This window comes from Pseudonaja textilis, chromosome 1, assembly GCF_049901715.1.
Source record: "Pseudonaja textilis isolate UNSWEBS1 chromosome 1, rPseTex1.2, whole genome shotgun sequence".
Taxonomy (NCBI): domain Eukaryota; kingdom Metazoa; phylum Chordata; class Lepidosauria; order Squamata; family Elapidae; genus Pseudonaja; species Pseudonaja textilis.
Genome location: NC_141990.1, coordinates 43,107,261 through 43,114,406, shown reverse-complemented (window position 1 = coordinate 43,114,406; position 7,146 = coordinate 43,107,261).

Sequence of the window (7,146 nt, the reverse complement as noted above, 5' to 3'; positions counted from 1 at the left end):
CTGATAGATAAAAGAAAGATTTTTCAGGTAGAGTCTTTTCAGTTAAACCATCTGGTTGAATCACAATAGGTGACAGTAGCTAACTTGTTTGTTTTTTTAGGTGAAATAATATTACCGATTTTCCATGTAATACTATTAGAATACTAGAAATCCTATTGTTACAGATGCTGTTACTACTGCTGCTATTGCTACTATTAATAACAACAATATTGATTGATTGCTTCATTTAAAACATTTGAATAACCACCCATTTTATAATCCATGTATATCCAGACATCCATATTATAATTTGATTGGAAGGCTCCCAGTCAAATAATAATACAGATTCACATAAAAGTTGTGCTATAGTACAATATATGTATAAGAACCCCTTCCACTGTTTTTAAATTCTAATATCATATCCAAATATGGAATTCCAAATGGGTACATGAGACAAGGAGGACTTAACTCCTCCAATCCCAATGGTGGCTCAGATTAATCAGATAACAGATAATCAGAGTTGGAAGGAACCTTGTAGGTCATCTAATCCAACCCCTTGTGCAGGAGACCCTACACCATTTCTGACAAATGGCAGTCCAATCTCTTCTTGAAAGTCTCAAGTGATGGCGCTCCCACAATTTCCAAGGGCAAGATGTTCTAATCCATTACCTTCCCTATCAATGTAAATGGTGATGCTGCCAAGTTTCAGAATTGAGGCTGAAGATCTGAAATATATACCTATGGCAGCTCAGCCATACCAAGCATTTTATAGTCTGGGCTCAAGTTCTTTGGATCAGGCCAAGGCTCATAAATTAAGCTCCAGCCCTGCTGAGCTGCCCAGAAATAAATTATCCTTCTAACAGACTTTTAGCAGTGCCTTCTCACAGACTTTTAGCAGTGGAGGGGGTAAGTGGAGGAGACAAATCAGTTTGGTATGTGCATATGTGATCTTGGAAAAATCATACTGTTGAATTTCACTGGCCAACCACTAAACAATCTTATGTAATTTCCCACCAATCTAAAACTCAGATGTTAAGAATTGGATAGGTTAGCAGGCTCAGAGATGGGAAGAAGGGTTAAAAAAAAGGGGGAAAGGTTCTCAGAATCTCTATTCCACCCTTTCAATGATATCATCATATTCAATGCAACCCTTGGTTGGCAAGAACATGATTTAAAACATTGACTACTCTTGGGGTAAGCTCAGAATGACAGATATATCCTGAATCTGGAAGAAAGAATTTGTACAACTTTAAATATCCATTGTTGTTATTCTCTCAAATGGGATGAAATAAGGCATAGTATCTGAGAATTAATCAAAATAATACAGTGATTACTGTTACCATCTAGGTATGAGATAGATGAGATAGAGCGCCATAAACATGTACATAAATAAATAAGTAGGAATTTGCATCTTACAAACATGGCCAGATATTTTAAATGTATATTGGTCTCGTCTCAGCACACATAAGCTTTTTCTGCGCTGAAATTGAGGGGGACTAGATATATGGATGTAAGTTTCAAACTGGAACTAATGCACACATAAGCCAGCAAATTCACATCAGTTTTTATAACTGAGTATGTGTATGTGTTAGCAAATGATCCTCAGACAACTTGAGGTGTTACAAAACTGTCAAGTGTTAGGGTGGAGATGATGGTCAGTTAATCAAGTGTATAATCTGTATCACATTTCTCAAACATGGGAGACTGCCAATTCTATGAACTGCTGGCCAGGAGTTATAATAGGACTGATAGGCTAAAGGAAAACTAGAATTCTCAGTGGGGAACAAGTACCCAAGGTTAAAGGCTCTGCATCCATGTTTTAAGCAAAGCCTTCTAGAAAATGTCCTATAGCTGCTCTAAATCAAGATGTGAATTCAAATTTCAGCTTGGCTTGAAGCTAGCCAAAACTCTTTCCATTTCTTATTGGATGCCATGAATTGTTCTGAGTGACTTGTTGGTTGCTGTTTTTTTTTTCTTTCTTCAATTTTGTACAATATTAAGATACTTGCATTTTATTAATTATATTGACAATAAAGTAAGGTTAGCTCATTCAAGGCATGTTTGTTTTATTAGTATGGCATTGTTTGGTTGGTTTGAACACCTTTAGCTCAATTTCTACCTGCCCATGTAATTTTCTTGGAGGAAGATGAAAACATTTTCCTATTCTCCCCTTTCATAGTACATTTTTTGCCTACACCCTATGACAATAGTATTTAAATGGAGTCTAATTTCTTTATTCTCTATTGCAGAGTAAGATTCCCAGGTAAAACTTCTTTTAGCTCTGCTTCTGAAGTTTAACTTCTCTTTCTCTTTAGCTATTCCCCACATCACAGGGGAGTTACTATATTCCTTGTTTTCTATGAGCCAATTACAAATATAATCTAATTCATTCAGAACTATAAATATATCCATTCAGGATTATGTGTCTATATATGTGTGCATTTTAACTGCTTCATAAATAGTTGTATAGAAAGGGAGAAATATATTTATATTAAAATCAATCCACCAACCAAAACTATGTATAATGAACTTCTGACAAAATTGGTTTCTTATTACCTTAGTCTTGGTAAGATTATACATATGATCAAAACAAATTGGTTAGTGAAGTTTTAATATCCTTACTATTGCATAGATTTATTTATTTATTAAGGAAACTGATAGAGCTGTCCATCTTAAATATATAACTCTGACAAACAATTTCCTCGCAAAAATGTAAAACTCATGACCAAAATTAAAAATAATTCAGGGCAGAAAAGATTTTTAAAGGTGTTAAATAACAATTTCACAAGACAAACATGCATTTATTGAAGTCCCCTAAATTTTTCATAATATCTAAGGAAAAGGTCAAGTCTTAACAGCCTTCTGGGAAGCCAGGAGAGTTGAGATCCACCAGTTCTCAGGTGGGAGGCAATTCCATAGGGAAGGCCCTGTGGCAGAGAAGTCACACTTCCTTAGTCCCACAAGATGGTGCTATTTTCAAAAGAACTGTGTGGGGACTGCCTTCTTGTAATGCTCTGTGGGAATGACCTTGGGGGCCAAGAAAAAAAGATGTAGGCTAGATCAAGGGTTGCCAACCTTTTGGACTTCAGGGACCACCAAACTCATAATTATAAATCCTGCGGACCACTAATATGAATTTTGACTGACAATGGCTTGCTTTCTGCAGAGACCCTGGGAAAATCCCAAAAGAAGTCTGCTGGAAAATTCCCCACCCTGTTTTCCTACCGATCGATCATTCTTTATTTGGGATTGCAGAATATCATCTCCAGCTCCATTCTCAGGGGGAAAGAAAGAGCGAGACTTTTGGCTTCATGAAAGGAAAGCAGCAGAAGTCTTTCTTTCTCTCCCCCAAACTCCGTCAGAAATGAGTCTTTGTGAGACTTGTTGCGCCGGCACGGCCTCTTGGAGCAGGATGCCTTGCAGGGTCCCAAAGACTCATTTCTGGTGGAGTTTGGGGGAGATAAAGAAAGATTTTGCTGCTTTTCTTGTGTGCAGCCAAAAGCAGAAGAAAGAAGCAGCCCAGTGGCCAGGCAAGGCATGTGGGATGAGTGGGGCAAGTTTCCCTCCTCCACCCTTTCCCCCCTCCCCTCACTACCTCCCATGTTGTTTGCAATGCAAGTGATGCAAGCCTTGTGTTCCCATGGGCCATGTGGGTGGCACAGCCTTGTGTTCCCACACAACCTGGATTAATTGGGGAGGGGTACTTTGGGGGTGACATTTCTCTATGGACCACCAAAATTTTCTTGCAGACCACCATTGGTCCCCGACCCACTGGTTGCTGACCACTGGGCTAGATGATGATCAAATGAGTAAAGCTAAGTCTGCAGAAGGAATGAGAGCCTGACAGATATATCGAAAGAGCTTCTCCCTAGTTTCTGGGGCTGAATGGGAAGAGATGTACTTTCAGATTTGCAGGATTCTGTTAATATAACCTTGCAATAAAGTTAGAGCTAGTTCTTCTAGGTGCGCTTCTTGTCTGGACTGCCTCACAGACTGAAATCAATCTTTCAAATCTAAAAGAACATATCTCCTCCCTCACCTTTACAGTCCAGGAAGCTAGGGAGGATCCCTTCTGAAATATTTTCCATGCTCCCCCACCATTGCTTGTATCAGCTCAACTGCTTCTTATCTGACAGATGTGGTTCTTCCTCCTTTATCCAAAGGTCCACATGCCAATGGTCCACATGCCATTACACTTCTCTGCACATCCATATTATTTGCACACCATATAAAAAGTATGATAAGGGACAGTCTATACTAGGGGTGTCAAATTGGTGGGCCACAGGCTGGATGTGTCACATGCAGGCCACAGCCATGCTAGGTCCACAAAGGGAAAAAACATTGTGAAATGTCATGTGATGGCAATGTGATGGCGTGACTTTGACACCTGTGGTCTATACTATGCGGCATCCACCAGAGTTCAAATAGGTTTAGAAAACTTATTGAAAAATCATGATCCCAATGACAAGGTGACTATGGATGATAACTCAAAGGGCCCACGGGTATATCCTTGGGCATTGTTGGATTTCCCATTTCCTATGAAAATATTTGGGGGATGTCTCTTTGTTATTGTTAACTAAAAGTCCCATTCCCATTCCAAATACATAAAAAATAAACAAAGAGAGGTTGGATTTATTTATTTTGCAATTTGTAAAATACATCTCCTCTCTATTCCTTTAGGAGTTGGGCATTATTTATTCATGGTGGGTTGCAATAATTTAAAACCATGAAAAAGAAAAAAAATATTTTGAAAATAAATAAAAGTACAAATTACGTATTAAAAAAAAGATTCTATAAATTCGTAGAATAGTAAAAGTTTGATGATAAACGTGTTTTACTAAGAAGACAGCCAGAGACAGAGTCATCTGCATTTTGCAAATCAGGATGTTCAAATTGGAAGAACTGCAAAGAAGACCTTACCTTTCATTATCATCAACTCTCAAGCATTGTCACTAGACAATCTTTATAACAGACTCAACTTATAGATAGCTCTAATTTAAAGTTACACATTACACACAGATATAATAATGCTGGTCACATTTTACTTTCATTGATTGACCTATTTTTCAGATGCAAGATCATATACATTTCTTGCAACTGAGTACCATTGAACCCAGCACAAATGATTTTTGAATAAACATGTATAGAATTGTTCTATAAGTTGGATGGACTGAACAAATTTTGAAAAGGACATTGTTTGAATATCTGGATTCAAAGGGATGCCAGAAACCTCTCTGACTGGGGTAAAACACCTCTTAATTTGCAAACAGCAAATAAGACTAAGTGGCAATATAGATAGCAATAGGAGTTCATATGGTTCATTTACAGGTTTATATTGAGCTAGTTCAAGAGGCTGCTGGATCATGTTGGCAAAGGATTCACATTCCATAGAGTGCTCAGTTTCTATTTGCTCCAGGTGGCAAGTGTTCTGCCACTCATAAGACATTCCTTGGCATCTGCTGATGATGTTTGTTCACTTTCTCTGGGAAAGTTAAGCAGCATCGTACTTGGCAATGTGCATTTGAGATAGTAGAACACTTGCATCATTATATTCAAACTATTCACAATTCCCAACAATGATGGGAAGGCATATGAGAATATTGCTCTAAAGCTGGACTCAAGCCAAGAGGATAGGAATTTTGCGGTGCTGTTGTTTCTCACTCTTGCATGTTCCTACATTTTTCTTTTCTAGTTTGCTGATATTGTAAATAGAGTTTAAGTGAGGGTTAAGACTATTATGGCTCAGTATTCAATATTTTCCTGCATATCTTGTATTATGAAAGAGCACTCATAGGGCTCCATGACTGGCCACTTACCTAAAAAAATGCATCAACTCAAAAGAGGACATATGTTTGAATAACAATTCTTGCCCTAATATATGGCTTGGGAGATGAAATTGAAAATAACTGAGATAAATTATATAGCAAGATAATACTTCTTCACATATTGGAACCAAACGCCTGTTGTAGTTTTGCAACCATTTTCTATGCAATTACTCTTGATGGACAACTTTAAACCAACAATTGAAAACATGGCCAGGACATTGTCAAGGAAAAGTTTACAGGATGAACAAATACATTCTGTTCTTTCCCTATCCTTTTTTCAATGGCACCTCTTCCATCTAGCCCAGGAAAGTAAATTGGGGAAAGAAGGTAAAATAGCCAGCATGTCAAAGGTATTGGGGGCAAAGCTTTTAAGCTTGTTCACAAACAATGGCAAAGCTACCCTTTGAAAATAACTCACACAGTACTACTAGCAGAGGCCTAGCACGATCTATTAACAAGCAGAATGTTTTGAAAGGAGAAAGGGTAAAAGTTCTTAAATAAATGTGCATAAGATTTAATCACATGCTAAGGAATAAATGTGCATGAAATGCATGGAATTTAAAATGATTTCTTTATAGTAATTAGCCAATTCTAAGAGTAAAAAGTTCTTGAGGGTTTGGTTTCTTTTCAGTGCACAAGTCCTTTTGCTTTCTATATTTGTTTCCTTGAGAAAAAAAGCAAAGGGCTGTTATGTTAAGAACTAAAGGAGTCGCAAAGAAAAAGGTGGGGGGGGCAACCCTCCCAAAGGTTTCAAAGAAGATGCCATGGTTTTAGCCTTCTGTTTGTGTGTTCGCAATAGGTGTATTTAAATGTAAATGCTACCCTTTCACCCTCCAAGCCACCTATTCTTAGTGTAGCAAAAAGAGAGCATTCATGGTATAATGTCTTTATGAGATCTCATACCTCAATTCTCATGTGAACCAGAACACTTTAGAGTGAATTTATGCATGCATAAAATAATTTTTATAAACTACATTCACCCACTTAAGTTGATCTAGTTTTGGAGAGTTATTTCCTAAAATATTGCCAGAGCTGTTTGACAGAAGTGGTGCTTCAGAAAGTTCTGAAGTTTTGAGATTCAATTTAACTGTCCAGATTGTGCAAAATATAAATAAGCGAGCAGTGGATATGCAAATGCCTGGTTTCTCAGGAAAACTACTGTGGGGGAGGCAGAGAGAAATAATATATTTCCTATGAAAGGCAGGTCAGCAAATAAGACCGTTTTTTGGTATTAAATAAACTAGAAATCTGTGTACACTACTACTGCAAAGATTAACGGATTTTCTTTCTTTAGGATGCTGTTATACTATATATTATAATACTTTACTTCTTCAAATTGTCT